General features: G+C 37.4%; 1 long non-coding RNA gene across 1 annotated transcript in view; it reads right to left on the bottom strand.

Moving 5' to 3' along the window:
- Nucleotides 1-239: 239 nt before the first annotated feature.
- Nucleotides 240-27901, bottom strand: part of LOC135229936 (uncharacterized) — a 124251-nt gene continuing 96589 nt past the window's right edge. Inside the window, exons 2-3 of the long non-coding RNA XR_010320608.1 lie at nt 1399-1472; nt 240-309 (exon numbers count right to left, since the gene is read on the bottom strand). This is a non-coding gene — a long non-coding RNA (uncharacterized LOC135229936). The remainder of the gene's footprint in view (nt 310-1398; nt 1473-27901) is intronic.

Genomic DNA, 27901 nt, shown 5'->3' with positions numbered 1-27901 from the left:
ACTAGTTAAGGAATCTATATATCCATATAAATTCAATTGCAACTCTGAGTAAGCGCTTCATAGCATGCAATCAATATAAACCTTTCAAAAGAACGCATTTGCAGAGAAGGCTAAATGAAAGGCATTATATTAAAAAAAATATATATAAAGAAGGAAAATACCTGGCCAACAGAGTGTGCTTGTTAGGTTGCTTATATATAATATCAGATACATAGTTAAAAAGGATATCCAACAGAAAGGTCATTTAGGAACTGAAGAGTCCTTGAAATTACGGGTTCACATCTTCCCCAGTATTTAAGGTTTGTAACACTAAATATGAACAATGAAAATGAAAAAAGGCTTTAATTGTAAGTAAGATACTTAGTTGTGTAGGAAGAGCCATGGAAATGATACCTTCATTCATGTATGTTAAGTTAGATGACCGAAACCACAAATATCTCACCAAGTAAAAAGCAGTTTCAAATACCAATGGAACATTTTCTATTCTACTCTTTTTATAGCACATTCAAAATTATATACTATCAATCTACAATGAACATTATTCTCCAAATGGTGTACAATTCCATAAATTGTTTTGTAAATTAAAAAGTTGCCTGAGTGTTTCACAGAAGAAACATTAGGTTTGTATTAAAAACAAACATATTAGGGAGTGAAAGCAGGAGTTACAAAGGGAGTCAAAAAGAGACTCACAGTTACTGTCAAGAAATCAACTAACAAACTCCAAGACTCACTTCTCATGAAGTGGCCCTGAGACTCACTTCTTATGATCATGACTGTTTATCTAGCTTTGTTCTCTGGAGCCAAGTGGAATGCCAAGTAGAGGCACGCAGGGTTAGCCTAAGTGTGCAAAGTTATGTCTATGAGTACAAACTAGTTAATTCTGCTAAGATTATAAGGCTCACTGAAGAACAGTCTTCCATGAATGTTTCTGACAGCCATAGGTTCCTGTTGAAACCAATGGATGCCCTGTCTTAAGGCAATCAGGCCTCTCTCAATGATTCTAATTTGCAATAGCTCTTCAGTTGGTCTTTAAAATTAAAAAAAAAAAAAAAAAAAAGAGCTATCTAATTGACCTAAAGAGTCAGGTGTTAGCCAACTTTTTAAAACTGTGTTTTGATGTTGCATGGATACCCTGACAATCTAGAATGTTGTTTGGGTAGTATCTGAGTTTTAAACATGTGAAATTAACTTTCAGTTAAGAACAAAGCTAATATGCCAAGAATTAAAGCATAATTTAAAAATCCTTTATTTAAAAACAATTCAGGATCTGTGAAGAGATTTAAACACAGTAAGGAGAATAAGAATCAACTCAGTGTCAACTAACAACAAAAACAAAGCGACCTATTAGATTTAAAACAACAACAAAAGAAATATCAAAGCAGCAAAGTAGGAACTCACATTTTCGTCATGAATGTTTCTAGAACGTGGTTGTCATCTGTTATTCCTAAGACTTCTGACATACGGGCATATACCTGCATGAAAACATTTCATTGTTAAAAGCTTTAACATTAACATATATTCAGAAGAGTATTCAAACTGAACAAATACAAGATTTAGTGCATTGTTGCATCCATGCTGAAGTTAAGGTGTGGGTGAGGACAGCAAATGAAGAATTAAAAAAATTTATTATAACTTAAAAATTTACTAATACGTCCTTCAGGAAGTACCTCTCTTGTTTTGAAATAAACACATATACACACACACTCACAATTTATTCCCATCATACCATATAATAATTTATTTTTTCTCAAAATGGTATATCATACCTTTTTCAAAGATGGGGACAGGCATGCAAAGGACAAGAAAGTGGAGTGCCTCAATAAATGGCTCTAACATTATAAAACCGCCATCTATTCCAGGTCTCAGCAAAACACCAACTAACTCAGGTTCATGCAAGGCAGTTATAAAAATAAGGATTTCAAAAATCAAAGGTAAAAAATTTATGGAAATTCTTCCCAAATACCCTCTATTTAAGCTCCCCCACATAGAGCTCTTACTTTCCACGCCGAAATCCCAAGCTTAGGGCTTCTCTGCTGAAAACATCAGGGGCTGGGAATCCACTGAGCTTTCGATTAGGGAGTGTTGGTTGCAGAGTATGGGGTGCAACATTTCAGTCCAACCCCAGCCACAGTGAGCTTATCAACACATGTTTCACTCCAAGTGGGAGAATGGCACCGACAGCCAATGGAATGTCCCTAGTAGCCTGGCAAAGCTGAGAGGTGGGTTGACACCTCCATACTCCCTGATGCTCTGGTGCGATTCCAGGCCATCCCTGCCAGACGCCAGCTGTATGGGTGATTTCTCTTCTGTGATTTGATCCCTTGTGGTTGTATTCTCTCACCTTTTCCTAATCTGTCCCTTTCCTATAGTATAGCAACTTAGCTTCCACTTCCTCTACCTTCTGCTTTTGGTTTGTAAACACCAGCCTGATAGAGTGCCATAGGTCATGAAGGTAAGATAAAAATCATAGGGAGCCGCCAATCACCCAGAGTTATACAGTCTCATATCTGGACTTCAAACACCATTCAAACCAGAAGCTTGTGTTCCAGAGTTTTGATCTAAGTCCTACGTCCAGAAGGTTCCTTAGGCTGTAAGACTGAATTTAAAGGAGGAACAGAAGTGGGAAAAGTGGAGATGAAAGGAGAGAAGGGGCAAGAGGGCGGAGAGGAGAGGCTGTGGGAGAGAGTGAGAGAGAGAGAAAAGAAGATTGGAATTCAAATTACTGTTGTCTCTTCTGCTAACTTCTGAGCCCTACAGAAAGGCATTTCAATGACCACACCTGTGACTTTGCCCATAAGGTTAGGCATGCTTGTTAATATATTTGAGGGGAGGAAGGAGCTAGGGAGAGAGAACCTAGGGAAGCCAGTTACCACCAATCCTAAAGGATCAGAAATCTTGAAGCGTACCTAGAGGGCTCGAGGAAGAATGGTATGTAGAAAGGGAAGTTTCCCTTGGGAAGGAACTGGGCCCCTAGGAAAATACTGACAGGATTAATGGCACGCAAGGCCCTTCACGAACTGAGCCCAACATACCTCATCTTCCACTATTTCTCTCAACCTCAAGCCACACTGAAATGCTGATGGATCATTAAAGGTTTTCACGTGATTTCAGATTTCTGTGTGTTCACTTGCTGTTCATTTTGCCTGAATTAGCCTTCTTTCTCTTCTTCCCCTGATTATCATTCAAATGTCACCTCCTCTGAAGCCTTCTTCCACTTCCCGGGCAGGATGAACTGTGCTCTCCTTTATGTTTCCATGGCATTTGGTCCATTCCGCTATCATTGTGTTTTTCACACTGTAATTGTTTGGGTATCCATCACTCCTACTACACTGGGACTCCTTAAGGACGGGTACTGTGCCTTATTCTTTGTGTCCCAGCACCTAGCACAATATTTGTCAAGTAAATAATACATGTGTTCTTAATGTGTAACGACAAGAGTCATGAGTTTGCTCCACTGGGGCCATATTATAATGTGACTATTACACAGACGATGAAAAATGAAGATCTTTCTTATTAAGTATATATTGGATTCCATGGACAAAAGACACAGGATCATAAATTACAACAGAAAAGAAGAGGAGAAAGTAGCTCGTATTGTTATTTTTAACTTACGAATATCTGGTAGTTGATTATAGCAATTGTCTTTAAACTTCTATTTTAGCAGCACCTTTTTCGAATGAAATCTTTCAAATATGCCTGATTTTTAAAATCTGGTAACAGTGGGGACTCGATACCCTACTGTCTGCCTTGCTGTCCCAATTTTACTCTGTTCCATGGCCTCAGACTGTGCCCCTAACTCTGACTGGAATTATAAAGGCACTTTCATGTAAGAAAGATGAAAGCATGGCTGGATCAGTTTAAACCGGCCCTTCCACAACTCAAAGCACAAATTCTTCTGGTGTTACAAAGGATCATCCTTATAGATAAACAAAATTAATAACGATTCCATGTTTCTGACTTACTGGTTTGTGGGAAAGGACATGATGATGAGATTATCCCAACTAGCCTATTTTCCTTTCATTCTTTCCTCCAGGTTAATTTTCTTATTTTGAACAATACGATGACTACATTGCATTTTTGTAAAACCAAATTTTACATTTTCAAGACCATAAGTGCTACTTTTTTGTGGCAAAGCTCAGAATATATCTAATTTTGATTTCAACTATGCCACAATGAACAATAAGAGTAATTAAAAAATTTCTAAAAGGTGATTTTTAACACTTAGAAAATGTATTCTTTTTAATTGGTGGTTCTTACAAGGAAAAGCTTTCCTCTGATGTGTCCCTGGTGTTCAAGTGAGGAAAAAGCTAAGCAGGCAGGTCTGTTGTGCTCTGCTGTCAAAACAGTTTCTCAAAGCATCAGATTCGACCCAATAAGATACTAGAAAAAACAGTCAACATTGACACATGGCAGTGCTTTAATCCACAATTATCCTTGTAACTTGCACCATTCCTTTTATCATCCATTAGCTTTGATTCCCATTATCCCATCTAGAACTGTGTCAACGCTTTTGTCCCTGGGGATTTCTCTCCACTACTAGGATCTGACAGTCAAGCTTGAGTACTAAACAGGATCATTACCTCTTAAATCCACTTATCTGATCTACTGAATAGTAAATTGAAAAGCTCATTAAGAGCAACAATCTGATTTGTTTTCACGTGTGACAGGGTCATTTAAAATCAATGTATGATTACAGCATTTATTTTAAAAGACTGTCTCACATTTTCCAAGGCACCTTATCATTCAAAGAATGTGCAGACAATATGAAAATGTCTCCAAACATTTGGAATTTAATTATACCACCAACAGTAAAATCTTCATTGAACAGTTTTGAGGTAAGAAGTAATTTGTCCAGTGAGGACATACCTACAAATTGTTTATCATAAAACACAAGTCTGTGAAAAATTTTCTACAAAAAAAAAATCTGAGTACAATGTTTAGGATTTTTCAACATTTTCCAAAACTTTCATTACTTCACCAAAAATATTTTATAACAGCAAAAACAAAAAACTACATGTCACAATACTCATTTTAAGAAAAGATGTAGGAGTGAGCATAGGAATGCAAGAAGAGAAAACAAAAAACCTCATATTTAGTTTATAGACCCCCAATCTTTTATTTCAGAATCAATTCAGATAATCTGATCATAATGAAAAATTATAAGCAAGAATCTTAGAAATAAGAGACTAAACTCATTGTGTTGTCATCTTTCACAGAAGGATGGGCAATATAATGCTGCTCAATAGACAGTGACGCCTTTGGTTAGGTTTCACACAGCCAGAGGTGCACATGTGGCAACCCAGTTTTTGCCTGTCTGCGCCTTCCTTCTTTTTCACATGCCTTCATCGTCCCACTAGACTACAGGCTCCATAGGGGCAGAGATGATGCTCCATCTTGTATCTCCCATGCCTAAAACTCAATAAATGTTTGTTAAACAAATGAACAGAATGTAATGTTAAACTGTACATTTTGGGCCAATTTCATTTCAGTCATAATTTTTAACAAAAGGAAAAGAATCAAAAAAAAAAAAAAAGCGTGTTTTTAAAAAGGGCTTTTTTGTTTTCTTGTAAAAATAATATACCCGTAATCCTATTCTCCAGAGATAAACACTGGCAAAATTTTGTTATTTTAAAAAAGTATAGCTTTGATGCTTAAATAATATTTTTGGACAGGCACTCCTGGATCCAGTAAACAGGGCTCTCTTCTGCCTCTAGTCCACAGAGCATTCACTGTTGCCACCCTGTTGTACACACTTCTCCTACAGTATAATAGAATATCATCTTGTTGTAGTATTAATTTTCTATGCAAATATCTCCCCCTCCTCCAGTTTAAGCATGTGTCCCCTGAGGGCAGGGAAAATGTCTATTTGTTTGCATCTCCAGTAGTGCTTAGAATACTGTCTTGATAAACATAGCAAAGTAAAAAACAGCGTAGGCTTTGGTCCCAAAGATATCTGGATTTGAATTCTGTATCTGCCACTAACTAGCTGTTACTTAAAGTCTCTGAATCTTGGTTTTCTGATTCAGAGGAACAAAACAAGCACAACCTTAAAATTTATATTAATAACTGAAATCTCTACATATATATTCAGTCAATCAACACATTTTAGTCCCAGTCAGAAACTGTATTTGTTAAAGGTATAAGGCAATCGCTTCAAAATTTCATGATAAAAAAACAATTCTTTCTACTTCTAAATTGTTGTCTTTTCCAGCTGCCATTGAATCAATTCCAACTCATGGCAACCTCATGTGTTTCAGAGTAGAAATGTGCTCCGTAGGATTTTCAAGGCTGCAACCTTTCAGAAGCAGACTGCCAGTTCTTTCTTCCAAGGTACCTCTGTGTGGGTTTGAACCACCAAACTTTCGGTCAGTAGTCAAGTGCTTAACTGTTTGTGCCACCCAGGGACTCCTGTCACTGTCTTAGATGCTAGCAAAATCACCCATTTAAACCAGTCTCCCATTTTTCCAGTTTTGAAATATAGAAATTAGTTAGAAATATAATTATCATTACAGAATTAAGAAGGCATGCTCCCCCAAAACGGTTTTAATATATCTGTTTTCTTATTTCTATTTAATTTATTGCAAAGGTGTTTATAAATTTCAGAACAGGGCATTCGGGTATATACATAATGCTTCAAGGATCTGATACTGTCCCTAACGTCTCAATCCAATGACAGATACTGCCTGTGCATTTGCAGGTAGCTTAAACGATCTTGTATGTGGTTTTAAAATGGAAAACCAGACAAGGAAATAAATATACTAACAGCAACAAGATTCTGAGTTGTAAGACTAATTTAATAAAGAATAAAAGGATATGCTACGATAATTTTTTTAAATTGCTTTCTTTTTTCCAGTCCTAATCCTTGGTCTTGGGTATCTGCAGCTTTGTCTCTAACATTCTGGTTATAACTTTGAAGAAACTAATTATGTCAATTCTTAAATTTGAAGTAGATTACAGAACTGGGAAACCCAGAATATTAGTTCCTAAAGGTTGTATGGATATATAATGACAGTCACAGAAATTCAATAACAGCCCTCTATGAAATGTACTCAAAAGCACCACATGAAACAAATTAAAAAGAACAATGAATCTCTCATTCTGTGCAAACAAGAGAAAACACTGGTTCTATAGGTTTTCATAAGAGTTGTTATAATGAATTAAGGTTTTGGATAATGAATCTTCAGAAAATTACAGTAAGTTAATACCCTTAGGCCTCCTATAAATGTTTAAGACATTATAACTTCTCAAAGAGCTTTAGCACATTGTAAGCAAGCTCAATGCTGAAAATTAGCAGTGCTGTGGAAATCAACAACAAAGTATCCTGCTGTCAAATGATATACTTTTCCTGAGCTAATTTATTCTAAAAAATTCACATCCAATAATACAAAACTGATACACAAAATTTAAAAAGAAAGCAATTGTTGTGAATTTTAAAGTACTGTTTCAAACTGTTTGTAATTTAGTAATAATAAAAGCATTAATGCTCCTTAGGAAGAGAATTTAGGAACTGAGTATGAACTTACTTATTATGAGTGAGAAACTGATTTTTACATTTTTGTCTTAGGCTTCAAGTATCCTTGAGGTCAACACGGTGCTTCCTATAAGAGAGATCCTATGGAAGTGAAAGGTGTTGGTAGGGGAGGGAGCAGAAGAAGGAATATAAGAGGGAACTAATAGAGCATCTAAAGACTTGGATCTAAATCATTTGGAACTAAAGATACTCAGCTCTCTCATTAACAGTCAAAGCAGAATAAAACATGAACTTATCACCACATCAAAAGAATTAATGATACAAACATCATTGCTGCACATTAAAACACAAATTCAGTGACACTGAAGAGATCCTTATTAATCTTGGTGGCTAATTCTTCCATATCATTTAAAATATCACTAAATATAGGGCCAAAATTAAGTTAAGAAATCTTTTGTCAGAATTTAATTTTAAACCATAATTTATTTTGGAAACCAGGTGGTCAAAGGTTAGGAGTCAGCTTGCCTTATTCAGTGAAGTACAGAATGGCATCCCATAAAGAAAAGCTGGCTATAGAAATGTAAAATAAACATGCATAGTAAGTATTTATTTCAATTAGAATTTCTGAACCCACCATCTGTGGTAGCCATCTTGTTAAAGGAACATGCACACCTAACAAATCTCTTAAGAGGCATTCCCAATCTGCTCGAATAAGCTATTGTATAAGAAAATTTGGAGCGACCACTTTGGCCTCACATTTCCTTCGCTCCACATCCTGTGGCACAAACATGAACTCAGCAGGCTGGGGTACAGGGCTGCCTGCTGCCTTGTGATAATCCCCTCTCCCAGTAGGGGCCTCCACTGATGCATGGCTAAGAACATGCTTCCTCTTTTGCTCGCACCCCAGTGGGGTGTCCATTCCTAACTTGGGCCCAAATCCAGGCTGCTAAGGAAGGTGGAAAAGTTAGAAGACTCCAGATGCTGCTAGAGATATTTTTGGATTAGTTTCTAAATAACCATTTATTAGAAAGAGGGGTACGAGTACAGTGTGAAAACCAGCAGCACTGGTAATTTTGGAGAGATTCTTTCCCTCCCACCCCCCAACCAGATCTTAGGTCTAACTACCACCTGTTCAACAGAAGCTGGCTGTTTGCCTCATTTTCCTTCAGGGAGCCACTGACTAAGGATCTCCACCAGCATGAACCTAATGCCTCCCGACAGGCCTCCACAAGCCAAGAGGGACCAGGGTCGAGTGCAGCAGTTCCTGGTCACAGGATACACAGCCCATAGAAAGACTCCTGTGGTGTAACCAGCTGAAAGCCAACCAGAGAAGATGGTGAGTATACATTTGTCCTGACACAGCTTTGCTCCTGCCGGCTGCCAACTTACTCCACGGCTGGGGCCAAGCTTCTGTTAAACTGATCTTCTGTGGATAAAGGCATGGTAAGTCCCGGGTAAATAAATATATTATCTCTCCAAGTCCACACAATAAGAAATTAATCATGGCTAAGGCACAAGGCCACTGGAAGAAGTCTTGACTAATTTACATTTAAAGAACAATTTTTAACTCTTTGTAATAGCAATTTACAAAAATGACATGATCATATTTTAGAGCAAAGAAGTTGATGTTGGATGAAGTTTGCGAGAAGGTGATGGTGGAGATAGGGAACCAGGAAATAAAAGATTCTTTTTACTCCCATCCTCCATACATCTGAAAGGTGTCACCCAGAAACATACCCTGGCACAAGGGATACATGTGCTCTAAACACTGTTCAATAACAGATGCTATTCAATGTAGCCAAATAAAATTTTCTGCTTTCATGTATGAATAACTGATTGAAGCTGACCACTGAGAAATGTTACAATCAAGAAACCTAGGCTGCTTTCACACTATGCAATTACACCAATCAGTCTTTACAGTTAATACTGCTCATTAGCTGACTATTGAACATTTAGCTGCAAAACGTGCATACTACAGGATTATACAGTGCATAAAAAAAGGGACCAAGCCAATGCACCCCTACGCTTATTACTGTGAGCACAGGCCTATGTCAGCAACAAGCACCTGGTGCTGTGGTGAGGCAAGCATAAGGACTGGTGATCCACTACCATAATCAGCAACTCAACTTACCTTAGCTATTTTCCAATCCTTCTCTGGAACTGCGGGCACATTCCTTCTCAGGCGTACACCCTAAAAAGCACAGGGTTTAGGGGCCTGCCACCTGGCATCAGGGATAAGGGAGTAGCAGAAGGCCTTCCCAACCTCAGACACGGAGAAAGTGGTTCAGGATCATTGTGATTGTCACTTAAAATATTATTGGGACTTTGATTTTATTCTGAAGCTCATGAGCAGAGTCATGGTGAAGTCCTATTCAACGTCTGGATGTGATTACAATGGGTTTGTTTCAATAGAATAATTCAAGAAACCAATTGCCAAAGGCTAGCTTAAAGAAAGAACAAGTTATAAATAACACTTGGCAGTAACTATTTTTAAGAATCTCTTAGTACTGTTGTTTCTCATGAGGCACTCTCATTATCAAGTGTGGCAACCAGGACAAACGATTTAAGGAGGCCAAGGTATCTTCTGATGGTAAAAGTACATCTTTAATAAACAGAACTCACTTCTGTACTCATTCAGAAGGTTAAGTAAATCGCACTGAATCTTTCACCACTTCATCTAATTCTTGAATGCCCCCCTCCCCAATCCTCTAAAAGCACACCAAATTATAGCTACAGCGGGTGTTAAGGCTTCACCAGGTCTCTGTCTTTACTTTTAACATCTTCAATTTATTCATACATGTTTCTTATTGATAGAATTCTATTTCTGCTTCCATACTGCTGCTCTGAAACCATGTTCCATTTTCCATATAGAAAACCACTTCTGCACTTTCCTCCTAAGAGATATTCAACTTTCTATTCCTCTAGAAGAATAACGTGACATGAAGAGTTGACATCTACAAGAATGATGAACCAAAGAATGAAAAAGGGGTGTCAATAACATCACCCACATTTTTACTACTCTGTCAAATCAGCTATTTCCTTATATTCTCAAATTTTTCTTGAAAATGTTATTACTACATCCTTTGTGTATTTAATTTCTCTCATACTAACCTGTTAATAAAAACTTTAAACTACCCCAAATGTAATGGATCAGAATTCGCTTTCTGAAGGCTCATTACCTCCTTCAAACACTAATATTTGGTTTAACTTTAAGGCAGCAATATTTGTAGCAATAAGCTAAGTCTTGCTTCTGTAGTAGTCTTCCTGTAGAACATTACTATTTTGAAAATTAGCCATAGCATGTGCAAAAGCCCAAATGGTAGACCAAGACAATACACAGTTTCCCAGGATGCATATTCTTCTCTCAGTAACAAGACAGAAATAGGCAAGTTTATTGAGTATAAATGTTAGGTAACTTCAACTAGGAAGAAACGCAGAATGTAATGAGTCATGTAATACACACGGGGTTTGGAGTGAGCCTATCTGCTAGCCTACCACAGTGCTTGGCAGAAACACTCGATAAATATTTGTTATTTAAAGAATTAGCACTATAACACTAGTTAAATAACTTAGTTTCTCTGAGCCTCTGATTCTGTATCTGTAAAATGGAAATAATAATATCATGAATTAGGAGGCAGTCTAGTGAGGTAGTTATGGGTGGATTCTGGAGCCTAAGATTAGTTGGATTCTGCCACTTAATGAGTGATTGTGAACAAGTTGCTTATCCTCTAAGCCTTAATTCCCTTAAATACAAAATGGGGACGACAGGACGTAATTTATGGAATTTTGAGGAGGATTAAATTAATTTATATGAAGCACTCAGAACAGTCCTGACACATAGTAAAATTTCCATAAGTGTTATTAGCTATTACTATTATTGGCATCACATGCTATCTTATAGGCAGCATTGTCAGCACAATTTCAGGAATGCTCGGTAAGTTTTTTAGTACATAAAAAAAAAAAACTTACCGAGCATTCCTGAAATTGTGCTGACAATGACATAGTAAATGTCAAATAAATACTAGTTATTAAAATTTTTTTTATTATTATTATTAACTAATAAATAGTCAAACATTAGTTTGACATTAAGGTTACGAGGTATGCACCAAGATGGCAGTCCCTTTTCTTTGGCCTTACCTGGACTAGATGCTGGAAAATAAATGTATGTTCTACACTGGTATGTGAGTAGCTTTAATAGTGGTTAAGAGTGATTAGAGGGAGGAGAGCCCTAATGAGAGTGAGCATAACTCCTAATCTTATGTAATGGGTCAAGGCTTGCCAATAATACAAAGAAGGGGAGCAAAAGTGATCAGAAGGAGACAGGAGGAAAATAGGATGGCCTGTGGCATATGGTGATTTTTTATCTTAAAGACTCATCTGCATCACCTAAGTTCCCAATTTCAAAGCCCTCATCCTCCTTTTTTGAGTCATCACAAGCTTGTTTCCTGTCTCCAAGGCCTCTAGTTCTCAAATCACTGGGTAACTATTTGATTGGCATTCCTGTGCCCAGTAAATTAGCAAAGTCTTCCCAATTAAGATCAATGATTCCATTCAATTCTCTGAGTTTTCTTTGCTGACTAATACACACAGACAAGAGGTTCCAAAACACCCTCATTAGAGTTTTAAGTGATCAAAAGAGTTTTTATGCCATAGGTCCCCATGGGGCACGCTTTCATAGTTAAGAGCAAAAAGGGGCTGCTTTTTATATACAAGTATAACATTATTGGTCTCTGACACCAGGCCATGGGTTCTGAGTTGCTTCTCCTATAGTAGGGTGGATTCTAAGACTTTCCAGCTTAGTTCTCCTGTAGCAGATGGCTAGCCAGGACTAGAAGCTAGGTTGTAGAAACGAGTTTTTTCCTTGGGCAATAAAACAGCTCATACGTGGAGGAAACTTGTGATGTTTATCTTATTAGCCGTCATACTCTGAAACTGATTCTGTCTGGACTCATACCTAAATACAAACTTAGGCAATGTGATACAGTGGAAAGCAAAGTGGGTTTGGTTGAGATGGGATGGGTCTGGTTGGGGTGGGATGATTTGGTTGAAACCCAGGGTTTGCCACTGAGCAAGTTCTCAAACCTTTGGAAATGCTGTTCCAAGTTCTGAAAAATGAAGATAAGTACACCTACTAAACGGAATATTGTTGAGAAGACTAAATGAGAAAATGTAATAAATAACTCAGCAAAGTAGTTAGCATAAAGCAGAAACCCAATACAGGTTAGATTAGGCTTAAAGATAAAACATATTCTCAAATGATATTTCCTAGGCATTTCTCACTCTACACTACCTGAAAATACAGAATTCATAATTTACGGCATTGATAATGTTTTAATATTCAATACCTTGAACTTCAGTAACTTCAGGAATGTGAAGGTTGGAAGGTATCATGTCTTAGGTGGCTGCATCTGTTGCGGGGGGGGGGGCGGGGAGGCGGTGGTATACAGTCCATGTCTTATAATTCAAACGACCAGATAAAAAGAAGGAAAGTTGAGAACTGGGACCACCAAGCATGGAAACATTTCTAAGGAGCCAGAAAAGTAGACCCAGAGGAAGCATTGAAGGAAGTGGCCATCAAAACTCAGAGATAGGAAAGGACAATAACTTGTCAAAGGGCAAAAAAGTAGGGGTTAAAACAGAGATTGCAATTCCCAGCAAATGTAAAGCCACCAGTGCTCCAAAGTGTTGGGCACATCACAACACTATCACAATACCCTCATTTTACAGCATCCCTCATTAAGAGTTTCCAACTAAACTTACTGGGTGTTAGGAGATTTTTCATGGAAATGCATTTCCAATTTTATAATGGGAGTCAATCAGAAAATGTAATCCACATTGGAGAAACGTGTTTCAAAGCCAACTTAGCTCAAATACATCTATTCAGTAAAGCAAGGGATACCGGCACTGGAAAAGCACGCAGGCCTAGGGGAAAACAAAATCCCAATACATATGCCAAATGTGATTTTATATCTCAAGACTCCTTCAACAGAAACATTATGGGGAGATAAAAATTAGGAAAACACTGAACTTAACTAATTCACTGTGTTGCAAAAATATTTAGCATTTACGCTTTATAACCAAGTGCTTTTCCCACATTTGTCCCAAGGCAGCAGACGAAGCGCTATATTCACTATTGCTAATACTAGCAATTGGAACATGCTCTTTGGCAAGGCAGAAATAAGATAATTGTTCAACATAGGCTGGCTTTTCAGAAATACTGGAAGCATTGCCTGTAATTATAGACATCTGTCACTGCTAGCCACTCAGTACTAACCCTGACATCAATATACAACCATAGCACTGAACTGCCTGCAGGCATAGCAATGGAGACCAGATACGCTAGGCAGGCAATCATCTGCTTCATCCAAACTATCTGTCAAAGGTTCCCAACCACAAATAGCTCTTACATTTTGTATCCTTAGGATAATATGTTGATTTATTTTAGATTCTCTAATATTTACAGTCTAGGCTATCTACTAAAATAAAGAAACAAAACTTATGGCTAATGGAGGCAGTTACTGTTCACAGTCATCATAAAAGGTCATAGCTCAACCCTCAAATGTTAAAAATTGATGGCAGCTTTAACCATGTGCTATCATACAGATGTTTCCTTTTGTAGAGGCAATTATTTTCAATAGCAATTCAAAATGGTAAATGCAATCTTTCATCAGCAAGTATGTTGCCACATTGATCTAATAGAAATGCTCATATTTTAAAGCCTTTTTTGAGAAGTAAAGATAAGTTTCAATGTTGAGTACTGAAGAATACAGATTGTCAGTTTGGGTTTAGCTTTATATATAGTACCTTATCTGGTAATTTTTTTTTTTAATCTGGTAATACTTTTTTTTTACATATACAAATGATGTGATGTCTAAAATCTAGGAAATGATATTGAAGGAAAAAAAAATTTGGTTAATAAATGAGTCAACTGACATATAATCTTGCCAGGTGTGAAACTGACTGAAATATATATGTGCATGTACATTCACATTTTAAAGGCTGAAAGACAAACTGTGGCTTTAAATATTGCTCTTCTTTCTTTTAAGCAGTCAGAGACGCAAGCTGAAAATTATTAGACATTTAGACTAATTAGGAATAAACGCTCTCACAATTATCATAATGTGTTACTAAAAACTCAGATATTTCTTGGTCTGATCACGACAACCTATGCTGAAGAAAAACTATTAATTACTGACAGACAGTTAGCTCACAAGTGAGCTGCATTTTAAAAACCTCCTTTAAAATACAATTGCTAAATGCCTTACAGTGCTGTAATGTGAGACAGGTTCAAATCTTATTACTTCACTGAAATTAAAACCTAAGTTTTAATACTGTTCAAGTCGAACAATGATTCCACACTTTATTGCTTTTGAAATCCCTTGATGATCATAGGAAAAAATGCCCCCGAGAAAAAAAGACTGTTTTCGATAAACAGAAAATACAGTTTGCACTCTTAGCCTCTTTGTCATCACAAAAAAAGGATTTAATGCCAATTCTTTAAAAAAAGACTTTTTTTCCCACAAAATGTGCACCTTGTGTGCCATTTGTAAAATCAGTTCACTTTCTTTTATTTATTACTGCAGCGCAGCAAGGCAATAAAGAAGCTACCGATAGCTAATAAATTACATGCCTTTTAAAACAATTCTCTTGCTACAAAAACATGTAACTACAAAGGTTTACATTTACATGGTACATCACATGAAATGTCTATATTTGTGTCCTATTAACCATTTTGGCAAATTGTGGACTTTCACAAAATAACTGATAGAAAAAAATAAAGTGATCCACAAATGTCTACAGGCTGTAAAATAAAAACCTTCAAGAAAACTACCCTTATGCTATCTGTACTTTCTAAAAATACTCCAACATTTATTTTAAAATGTTTTGATAAATTATTTTATGCACCAGAAAGGTATTCTACGATGTTCTAATCAGGATTAATTTCAAATTTACTCAGTGAAGACTGAGAAATGAGAAAGTCACTTTTTTCCTTTTAAAATTTACGTTCCTCGTATCATGCGGTCTTTTAAAAATCACAGCTCCTAGCAGTTACTTAGAACAAATTATAAAAGTTGATTTCACTGGTTGTAAGGCAAAATGCCCCAGATCTGTTGCATTTCCTTAATATATATTGTATTTTTAGAAAGAAAAAGAAACTTGGTTGATTTAAGGAACATTCAGATTAAGCACGTTTTGCCTAGTTATAATTTCTTTTAAAAGAATATTATCTTCACATATTCACAAGAACTGCTTTAAAAACTGTACTTTATAAGAGTAAGTTATGTATTTTGTTTGTCTATGTATAAATGAATTCTGAAATATCAGTAGTGCAATTCCAGGATTACGGTGTTCAATTAATCAGGGTATTTGCTCAATGCTCTCATCCTCCAATCTCATGATGGGCATGTATTTATGAGGCAGTGTATTTACTGCCTTTTATTATTAATTCCCTCCATTTCCTGTAATAGCTATCATAATTGTGGCTTTGATACTTGCCTTTTACTTTTCTCTCTTTTTTGGTTTCTTACCTATAAAATTTCAACTTCGTTCAATTATGAATGATGAAGAACACTTCAATTTTCAAAACACAAATTTTGTTCCATTTTTACTTTACTTCAAGATGACAATACACTTTACAAATGAGTAAAAATTTTATATTCTGTAGCACTTCATTTTTCTATTCAGATCTACTTTTCCTCCTCTTTTTGAAATCATCTTGACTATTATAATTAAATATTAGGAATTTGTGGGATACATCTTTTCGGAAGAATTCAAAGAAATAATTTTACTTTATCTCCACAGATTTCTGGAAAGGGAATCATTACAGTCATAATATTCTATAATCCATATACCTACATATGCAGGGAGTCCTGGTATATTCACCATCTAATCTTTTTAATAGTAAATGCTCATATATTTGTTGAAATCACGACTTTTTCTTATACTGCAGCTGATTTAAAATGAAAAAAATTCTCAATTTTTAGCCCTCCCCAAAAAAAATGCTGACAAAATATCTAATTTCTTTATGCTCTCATTCTCTCCGTCTAGTATCTCACTTATAAAATTTTATTTTGAATCTTTAATTATGTAGATTATCTTCTTTTTGGCTGGGGGAGGACTCATTCACTCTGTTCTCTCTCAGATCACTAACGATACGGATTCAAACAGGTAGGGGCAGGTATCATTAATCCCACTTTTCAGAAGACTAAAATAAAATAGTGGTTGGAGATTTCCTGGTAAAATGGCTTCTTCTCCAACATTCCATTCAAGCTTCTAACTATTTGACAATGCTGCTTCCCAGCTACTAGGTGAAAATCTGTGCTCACTGACATTTATTTTAGGAAATCCAAATAAAAGCTTCTACTGGAAACTATACCTCATTCAATGCAAGGAAAATAACATTGACTTACACCTGGCACCTATCTGACAAAGTAGAAGCAGTGGGTGGTGGCAAGTACCTCGGTCAACTGAGATGTATGGGGCAAATTCATTTGTTTTACTACGTGCTGTCTTAGAAAACGTGGCACATTAACTTTGTCATCAACCTACTTAATTTGGTAAGCAATCTGAAGTGCACTGGTATTTAGATTTCTTGGTCTTGTTTGGCAATATCAAAACAGGAAAGTGGAAAACATAACGCTGAACCACTCTAGTCTCTCTTTGCACCAGCATGCAACTCCTAGTTCTATCTTACTTAACTGTTTATGTGATACACAGAACTGAATGACATTAAAAGAAACCTCAAGCATCCCCTGGGAGTCCTTCCCTAGCTTCTCTCTAAGATTTCATTAGGTATCTTCCTATATGTTCACATGGGTCTCTGCCTATCAATCATGGGCTTCATTACACTGCACAATAATTGCCTGTCAATTTGCCTGTATTCTCCACCAGTCTGTGATGGCAGGGACGATCTCTCCCTAGTCAATACTGTGTTGCATTGTTTAGCAAGCACGTAACAAAACCCAAAAACCAAACCTGCTGCCATCAACTCAATTCCCATCCACACTGACCCTACAGGACACAGGAGAACTGCCCCAACCGGTTTCCAAGGAGCAGCTGGTGGACTCGAACTGCCAACCTTTTGGTTAGCAGTCTCAGCTTTTAACCACTGTGCCACCAGGGCCCTGTTTAGCACATAGTAGGCAATCGTAAGTATATCCAATTATCAGTTTTGTATAATGAATAAAAAGAGAGCAGGGATGAGCTGGCCCCAAATAATTTTGTTAGAGCCATGCCAGATACTGCTCTCCAATTTACTTTCCTTAAAAACTCAGCACTGGCTGGTTCCAATTCAATGTCCCCTAATAAAACCCTACTCTTATTAGCAACACCTACTTCAGAAAAATGACTAGGATCAGAATCAAATTTCCCTGTTATTGCCACCATGAAGCCTACCCTCACCCTACCGTATCCATATCCAGTCAATAGAAAACAGTTAATAATCTAACAGTATTCTAGCTGTATTGATAGATACAAGATATGCCTAAAGTATCGCCCCTGTCCTCAAGAATCTCAAACCCTGTTAAGAAAATAAAGAGATAGAAAATAAAATGTTTAAGGAGCAAGATCAGGCATTATACAGTTCATTATTTAATGGATTTAGAGTTAGACCGACCAAATTTGCAGATGACATGATCTTATACACAGAAAACCCTAAGGAATCCTCAAGAAAACTGAAACTAATAGAAGAGTTCAGCAGAGTATCAGGATACAAGATAAACATACAAAAATCAGTTGGATTCCTCTACACCAACAAAAAGAACATCGAAGAGGAAATCACCAAATCAATAACATTTACAGTAGCTCCCCAAAAGATGAAATACTTAGGAATAAATTCTACCAGAGATGTAAAAGACTTATACAAAGAAAACGATAAAACACTTCTGCAAGAAACCAAAAGAGACTTACATAAGTGGAAAAACATACTTTGCTCATGGATAGGACGATGTAACATTGTAAAAATGTCTATTCTACCAAAAGCAATCTATAGATTTAATGCAATTCCAATCGAAATTACAATGACATTTTTTTAATGAGATGGAGAAACAAATCACCAACTTCATATGGTAGGGAACGAGGCCCCATATAAGTAAAGCATTACTGAAAAAGAAGAACAAAGCAGGAGGCCTTGCCCTACCTGATTTTAGAACCTATTATACCACCACAGTAGTCAAAACAGCCAGGTTACTGGTACAACAACAGATACATAGACCAATGGAACAGAATTGAGAGTCCAGACATAAATCCATCCACATATGAGCAGCTGATATTTGACAAAGCCCCCAAAACACTTAAATGGGGAAATGACGGTCTTTTTTTAACAAATGGTGCTGGCAAACTGGATATCCATCTGCAAAAAAATGAAACAGGACCCATACCTCACTCCATGCACAAAAATGAGCTCAAAATGGATCAAAGACCTAAATACAAAATCTAAAATGATAAAGATCATGGAAGAAAAAATAGGGACAACATTGTTGTTCTCGTTGTTAGGTGCCGTCGAGTTGGTTCCCACTCATAGCGGCCCTATGCACAACAGAACAAAACACTGCCCTGGTCCTGAGCCATCCTTACAATCCTTGTTATGCTTGACCTCATTGTTGCAGCCACTGTGTCAATCCACCTCTTTGAGGTCTTCTTCTTTTCTGTTGACTCTGTATTCTGTCAAGCATGATGTTCTCCAGGGACTGACCCCTCCTGCCAACATGTCCGAAGTATGTAAGATGCAGTCTCGCCATCCTTGCCTCTAAGGAGCATTCTGGCTGTACTTCTAAAACAGATTTGTTCATTCTTTTGGCAGTCCATGGTATATTCAATATTCTTCGCCAAGAACACAATTCAAAGGCGTCAATTCTTCTTCAGTCCTCCTTATTCATTGTCTGGCTTTCACATGCATATGACGCGATTAAAAATACCACGGCTTTGGTCAGGCTCACCCTAGTCTTCAAGGTGACATCTTTGCTCTTCAACACTTTAAAGAGGTCCTTTGCAGCAGATTTACCCAATGCAATGCATCTTTTGATTTCTTGACTGCTACTTCCATGGCTGTTTATTGTGGATCCAAGTAAAATGAAATCCTTGACAACTTCAATCTTTTCTCCATTTATCATGATGTTGCTCATTGGTCCGGCTGTAAGGATTTTTCTTTTATGTTGAGGTGCAATCCATACTGACGGGTGTGGTCTTCGATCTTCATTAGTAAGTGCTTCAAGTCCACTTCACGTTCAGCAAGCAAGGTTGTGTCACCTGCATAACGCAGCTTGTTAGTGAGTCTTCCTCCAATCCCGATGCCCCAGTCTTCTTCATATAGTCCAGCTTCTTGTATTATTTGCTCAGCATACAGATTGAATAGGTATGATGAAAGAATACAACCTTGATGCACACCTTTCCTGACTTTAAAACAATCAGTATCCATTGTTTTTTCTGAACAACTGCCTCTTGATCTATGTAAAGGTTCCTCATGAGCACAATTAAGCGTTCTGGAATTCCCATTCTTTGCAATGTTATCCATAATTTGTTCTGGTCCACACAGTTGAATGCCTTTGCATAGTCAATAAAACACAGGTAAACATCCTTCTGGTATTCTCTGCTTTCAGCCAAGATCCAGCTGACATCAGCAATGATATCCCTGGTTCCATGTCCTCTTCTGAAACTGGCCTGAATTTCTGGCAATTCCCTGTCGATATACTGCTGCAGCCGTTTTTGAATGATCTTCAGCACAATTTTGCTTGTGTGTGATATTAATGATATTGTTCAATAATTTCCACATTTGGTTGGATCACCTTTCTTGGGAATAGGCATAAATATGGATCTCTTCCAGTCAGCTGGCCAGGAAGCTGTCTTCCATATTTCTTGGCATAGACGAGTGAGCACCTCCAGCGCTGCACCTGTTTGTTGAAACATCTCAATTGATATTCCATCAATTCCTGGAGCCTTGTTTTTCGCCAATGTCTTCAGAGCAGCTTCGACTTCTTCTTCCTTCAGTACCATCGGTTCCTGATCATATGCCACCTCTTGAAGTGGCTGAACATCGACTAATTCTTTTTGGTATAATGGCTCTGTGTATTCCTTCCATCTTCTTTTGATGCTTCCTGCATCGTTTCATATTTTCCCCATAGAATCCTTCACTACTGCAACTCGAGGCTTGATTTTTTTCTTCAGTTCTTTCAGCTTGAGAAACGCCGAGCGTGTTCTTCCCTTTTGGTTTTCCATCTCCAGCTCTTTGCACTTGTCATTATAATACTTTACTTTGTCTTCTTGAGAGGCCCTTTGAAATCTTCTGTTCAGTTCTTTTACTTCATCAATTCTTCCTTTTGCTTTAGCTGCTCGACGTTCGAAAGCAAGTTTCAGAGTCTCCTCTGACATCCATCTTGGTCTTTCTTTCCTGTCTTTTCAATGGCCTCTTGCTTTCTTCATGGTTGATGTCCTTGATGTCATTCCACAACTCGTCTGGTCTTCGGTCACTTAGTGTTCAATGCATCAGATCTATTCTTGAGATGGTCTCTAAATTCAGGTGGGATAGACTCAAGGTCATATTTTGGCTCTCGTGGACTTGCTCTGATTTTCTTCAGTTTCAGCTTGAACTTGCATATGAGCAATTGATGGTCTGTTCCACAGTCGGCCCCTGGCCTTGTTCTGACTGATGATATTGAGCTTTTCCATCATCTCTTCACACAGATGTAGTCAGTTTGATTTCTGTGTGTTCCATTTGGTGAGGTCCGTGTGTATAAACTGTTTATGTTGGTGAAAGAAGGTATTTGCAATGAAGAAGTCATTGGTCTGGCAAAATTCTATCATTCGATCTCCGGCATTGTTTCTATGACCAAGGCCATATTTTCCAACTACTGACCTCTTCTTTGCATCCAACTTTTGCATTCCAGTCACCAGTAATTATCAATGTATCTTGATTGCATATTCGATCAGTTTTGGACTGCAGCAGCTGATAAAAATCTTCTATTTCTTCATCTTTGGCCCTCGTGGTTGGTGTGTAAATTTGAATAGCAGTCGTATTAACTGGTCTTCCTTGTAGGCGTAGGGGTATTATCCTATCACTGACAGCATTGTACTTCAGGATAGATCTTGAAATGTTCTTTTTGACAATGAATGCAACACCATTCCTCTTCAAGTTGTCATTCCCAGCATAGCAGACTATATGATTGTCTGATTCAAAATGGCCAATACCAGTCCATTTCTGCTCACTAATGCCTAAGATATCAATGTTTATGCATTCCATTTCATTTTTGACAATTTCCAATTTTCCTAGACTCATACTTCATACATTCCAGGTTCTGATTATTAATGGATGTTTGCAGCTGTTTCTTCTCATTTTGAGTTGCGCCACATCAGCAAATGAAGGTCCCGAAAGCTTTACTCCAGCCATATCATTAAGGTCCACTCTACTTTGAGGAGGCAGGTCTTCCTCAGTCATCTTTTGAGTGCCTTACAACCTGGGGGGCTCATCTCCCAGCACTATATAAGACAATGTTCCGCTGGTATCCATAAGGTTTTCACTGGCGAATGCTTTTCAGATGTAGACTGCCAGGTCCTTCTTCCTAGCCTGTCTTAGTCTGGAAGCTCAGCTGAAACCTGTCCTCTATGGGTGACCTTGCTGGTATCTGAATACCGGTGGCATAGCTTCCAGCATCACAGCAACATGCAAGCCCCCACAGTATGACAAACTGACAGACATGTAGGGACAATGTTAGGAGCCCTAATACATGGCATAAACAGTATACAAAACATTACTAACAATGCAGAAGAAAAACTAGATAACTGGGAGCTCCTAAAAATGAAACACCCATGCTTATCCAAAGACTTCACCAAAAGAGTAAAAAGATTACCTACAGACATGGACATTACCTACAGGTATGACATTTCCAACCAGCGCCTGATCTCTAAAATCTACGTGATACTGCAAAAACTCAACTACGAGAAGACAAATAACCCAATTAAAAAATGGGCAAAAGATATGAACAGACACTTCACTGAAGTAGACATTCAGGCAGCTAACAGATACATGAGGAAATGCTCACGATCATTAGCCATCAGAGAGATGCAAATCAAAACTACAATGAGATTTCATCTCACTCCAACGAGGCTGGCATTAATTCAAAACACACAAAACAATAAATGTTGGAGAGGCTGTGGAGAGACCGGGACACTTATACACTGCTGGTGGGAATATAAAATGGTACAACCACTTTGGAAATCGATTTGGAGCTTCCTTAAAAAGCTAGAAGTAGAACTACCATATGATCCAGCAATCCCACTCCTTGGAATATATCCTAGAGTTAGACAGGCCTCAGGTCAAATCTTTTCTATGCTACTTCCCACTTACGTATATTTAGTCAAGCTACTTCACTATAGAACTGGAGTTAATAACACTTTCATCATATTTTTTCAGGCTTACAAGATAGAATGTATGTAAAAGCCTTAATATAATAGTGGCTATTTTTGGCATATATAATAACCAATAAATGAGGGCTAGCATTATCATCATCATCGTTATTATTTAACTAAGTTTTAACGAATATGATCCAGGTATTAAGGACTGCAAGAGCGCATAGAAAGGAAGTTCATTAAAGGCTTGGTAGGCAGGAGAGGCTTTTATATCAGAGACCTGTTGTCTCTGATACCACGTGTTCCCTCTCCTTGATATTCTGAGCTTCGTGGCTGTCCTACTCTTTGGTTTCCCATTTCTCTAATTCTTTATTTTCAGTTAGAAATTTCTATTCAATTCCACATCCTTGATCTGAGAGTCCTCTCCCTCCTCATAGGTCCAGTTCTTTGGGGGAGTTCATCAGCTCACAAAAGTTCAAGTAAATATGTAACAAAATAACTCTAAATCCATATTTCTAAAAGTACTGAATGTGGAAAAGAAACCTCTTCTGCCTTAGTTGTATTACTGAAGAAAATGTGTACTGATAATAGTTATGGCTGGGGATTGAATAGAAATGCTAGGGTGGCAAAAACTACGACAATCTTAGCTCTCTTTTCTTGAACTAGAGGAAGGGCTAAAGTAGACCAGTAACCTGAAAGAGATACTGCTGCCTATGTTAATTCTATAAATGCACGAAGTGCCAGCTCAATGATTCACCTAGTTCATTACTGTCTCTGATAAAGGCTCCAATGTACTACCCTCCAACAATGACCATTACCTCAAACGGTTAGAGATGTAGCCCAGATATTTCTATCTTTCCTTAATAACTAGCTGAGAATCTTTCATTCATGGACTTATCAAACCTATTTGTATTTTCAGTTTGTACCACTACTTAGAAAAACAAGTTCCATAAATTTTATTACCCATCATAGAAAGTAGATTTTCCTTGAACTTCATGTAGGCTTTAAGGGGATTCTTGAATTTAAATATTTTGAAATTTTCAAGTTGTACAAATATCCTGGGTAAAAAGCAAAACAACAAAATCTGATCCTCCCTCTATAGTGAATATGTGACCTTTGCTGTAAAAAAAGTACAATGTGAATATGGATTACGCCTATCAATACTTTGCTTTTAATTCATTCGAGCTGCACCTCCACCAACTGCATCTTTGGGTCTATTTTGCACAGAACACATTTTAGCATAGTGATGAAGGTCATGAAACATATAACAACATAGCCATTCAATTCTGACTTCAATTTTGAAAGGCTACTAGAGGACTGAGTGATGTTGACAAAGATAGAAGCCTTGAAGAAAAACAAATTAGCTGTTGTAAATTCTTAGAAACATCATGATTTGTTCCTTTACTTTGTCTTTAAGTAAAAGCCTTGAAAAAAGCCAAAGCAGAGGAACAATGCCAACAGTATTTCTCAATGACGAGGGAAGAAAATAAAGTGCTTATAGACCACACAAAGTCTAGAAAGAGTGAGGAACTTTATGAAGCAAATGAAACGTGCTCACTCCCAACTACATAAAATGAACCATCCCCAATGCCTTATGGAGAAGCCTTCTATACGCGCTGAATTATCTCATTGATGTGACGTTTTGAAAAGCTGTGTAGCAGAGCCAGAGAAACCAGAGTTCAAACCCCTAGTCTTGAGTGTGACCCTGAACAATTTTCTCAGCTTCACTTTCTTCTACAAAATGAGATACTAATACATACCTTGCAAGGCTGTAGTGAAGATTAGCCATCCAAAACCAAATTCATTGCCACTGAGTTGCTTCCAACTCATGGTGATCCCAGCTCTTACCAAATAGAACTGTTTCATAGGATTTTCTTGGCTGCAATCAGAATGGAAGCAGGTAGCCAGGCCTTTCTTCCGTGGTGCTGCTGGGTAGGTTCGAACCGTCAACCTTTAGGTTAGTAGATGAGCACAAACTGCTTGTGCCTCCCCGGGACTTAGGATTAGCAATAATGTGAACAAAATGCCCAGACAGTACCTGGTGCACAATACATACTTTATAAGTACTACTTCTATTAAGAACATCCATTGTATATCTAGAGAACAATTAAGCCTATAAAGAATTAGGAATTTTCATTACATTGTATAACGCTTTTCTTTTTTAATGCGAAGGGGTAAGTAAACCATCATTTACGTTCAATCACTATGCATTTGCTTTTAGTGCATTACACCATTTAAGCAATTGTGAAGGGATAAAAATATTCTCATCATATAAAATATAGCACAGTACACCTAAATAAAAAATAACATTTTCTTGAGAGTTAAACAGAGGTACCCTAAAAGCACAAGGCTTTTAAAAAGTGGTATGGATTCCTAGCTTACTATGAAAAATTCTCAATAATTTTTAAAGATTTAAAAACTCCAAAATGGCTGACAGTAGGTGAAGAGAACATAAAAGCAGATGGTTTGGACAGTGTGAATACAAAAAAGCAGGTGCTTAGCAAAACAGAGCATTTGCCAGTTTGCCAACACTGCTGGTTCCTGCTTCCACACCCCTCTGCATCCTGCCCCCCGCCACAACATCTGCTCACTGGTGCTCATGTGATACATTCAAGTGACTCACAGGATGAAGAGCAGAAACTTGCAAATCCAGAGCCTACTGAGGAGATCTGTCTTGTTTTTTTTTAATGAGATTTTCTTCTCTTTGCAGGTTTCTCTCACACTTTAACTTTGGATGGAAAAACTATCTTTCTTCAAAATTAAGATATATTCCTCAGATTTAATATAATTATTTTTAAAAGGACACACAAAAGGGATAGTAATGCCTAGCTTATGGAACACATTAATATAGACAGATATGAACTAACTCAAAGTTCAGACCATGCCTACAAATTTCACTCTGTATTGTCCAAGTACAGTACAAGAAGAAATTACCATACATTAGCTTCTAGAAATAGAAAGAAAGCAATCATAGCAGTCTATCTCCTGCAGATCCAAACTACATGTTGTTTCTCACAAAACCTTGCTTTTTTTTTTTTTTGCCTTTGAACAAACTAAGCTGAGAACTTCAAACGAGATTATAATACAAATTAGAGGAAGGCTGAAAATACAGTAAATTAAAAGAATAAAATTTAAAGTCACATGGAGAGAAAACCCAGACAGGAAACATAGTTCTCCCTGCTTTTAGATTCCCTTGTAAGTGTGACATGGGATTTAAAACAAAACAAACAACTGAAGTATATAAATGCTTGGCATTTTAATGGATACTTCTGAAAAACGAGCATAACTCAGACCTCAATAAAAAGGAGCTGCTTAAAAGTCTTAGGATGTGTTCAAAGGGGGTTAGGGATGCTGAGTGCGAATGTTGGTAGGTATCAGACTAGGAATAGAGACCTTGTAGAGTGGCCACGGAAGCTGAGGTGATTTTATAGAACTGATGAAGGCAGCATGTAAAGTTAGATAGCTTGTAAGTGATAGCTACAGAACTCATAGTCAGGTTTACTCTGCCTCCTAGGTAGCCCTCTTTTTTTTTTTTTTTTTACCCTACTGCTTGTATGTACTAAAGTTCCAGGGTCAGGGATGACGACAATGATGATGAAGATAAAATGAGCAGCTATCATTTGTTCTTGCTGTTAGCTGCCACTGAGTTGGCTCCAAATGCTGCTGCCTGGTCCTGTGCCACCTTCACGATCGTTGGTATGTTTGAGACTACTGTTGCAGCTATTGTGTCAATCCATCTCACTGAGGGTTTCCCCTCACTTTCGTTGGTCCTCTATCAAACATGCTGTCCTTTTCTAGTGATTGGCTTTTCCTGATGATGCGTCCAAAGTAAATGGCTGAAGTCTCGCCACCTCACTTCTAGGGAATGTTCTGACTGTATTTCTCCTAAGACCACTGAGTGCTTACGTGCCAGGCACTATGCTATGTATTTTATGTCTGATCTCATTAATCATTATGGTAATGCTATGAAGCAGGAAAGCAGTAATATCGCAATTTTACTGTTGAAGAAAGCTCAGAGAAGTTAAGTGATTTATCTATTGAGTAACACAGTTTAAACCCGATGGAGCTGAGATTTGAACCCAAGTCAGAATAACGCCAAAGACCACATTCTTAGCCAATTATTTTTTACATATGATCATGAAATGCTCTAAAAAAAAATATAGTTATATTAATACTAAATAGGATTAAACTATAAAACTGTTTACAAAGCACACCTGATAGCCTCAGATATGGTTTCATATTCATTTATACTATCATAAAATCTCATTCTTGAAATGGGTTTCTTAATATATTGAAGTTCTCACTATCAGACAGTTTATTACCAGAAATTAGAAATTTTACACCCTTAGCTGTAAAGAGAAGATGAATATATCATACTTTCATATATTCTTCTACATTTTTCTTCATGATTAGGACAAAATAATAGCAAATATTTACTGAATGTTTATGCGCCAGTCAATAGGCTAAACCAGGACTTCTTAACCTCAGCACTACTGACATTTTGAGTCGGATAATTCTTTGTTGTGGGGGGCTTTCCTGTGCTGGTCTCTAGTATCTAGCAGCATGCTCCCTCCTCACCCCCTAGCTGAGCTGTGACAACCAAAAACGTCTCCAGACATGGCTTAATGTCCCCGGGAGATAACACTGGCCTTGGAAAAATCACTGTGTGAAGCTATTTACACATATTTACTAATTTAACGCTCACATGTACCGTGAGGTAGGTACTATTACTATTCTAGTGTTACAGATGTGGAAATTGAGACATACAGCAATGAGGTATGTTATCTGAGGCAACGTAAGAAGTTGATTTAGAGTTTAAATTTAAGCAATCTGACTCCAGCACCCGTATTCTTACCTACCACATTACGCTCCTTCTGAAACAAAAGATAGGCTTCTAAGCCCTAAATGAATATGGAAAATATTTTCCCCCCTGGTTTAATGTGCTGCTATTACCCTGGAAAACGTTAAAAAGAGGAATATAAAACAAGACTCACATAGCTCCAATTCCCCCAACCAGTTCTTGCCTTATACTACCATAACACAGAAAAGGTTTTTAACTTTTGGGAGGGGTTATAAACTCCTTTGTGAAGC

The sequence above is a fragment of the Loxodonta africana genome, chromosome 2 (genome assembly GCF_030014295.1).
Source record: "Loxodonta africana isolate mLoxAfr1 chromosome 2, mLoxAfr1.hap2, whole genome shotgun sequence".
NCBI classification, from domain to species: domain Eukaryota; kingdom Metazoa; phylum Chordata; class Mammalia; order Proboscidea; family Elephantidae; genus Loxodonta; species Loxodonta africana.
The sequence above is the reverse complement of the archived record's forward strand: the minus strand, read 5'-3'. Positions and strand labels throughout refer to the sequence as shown.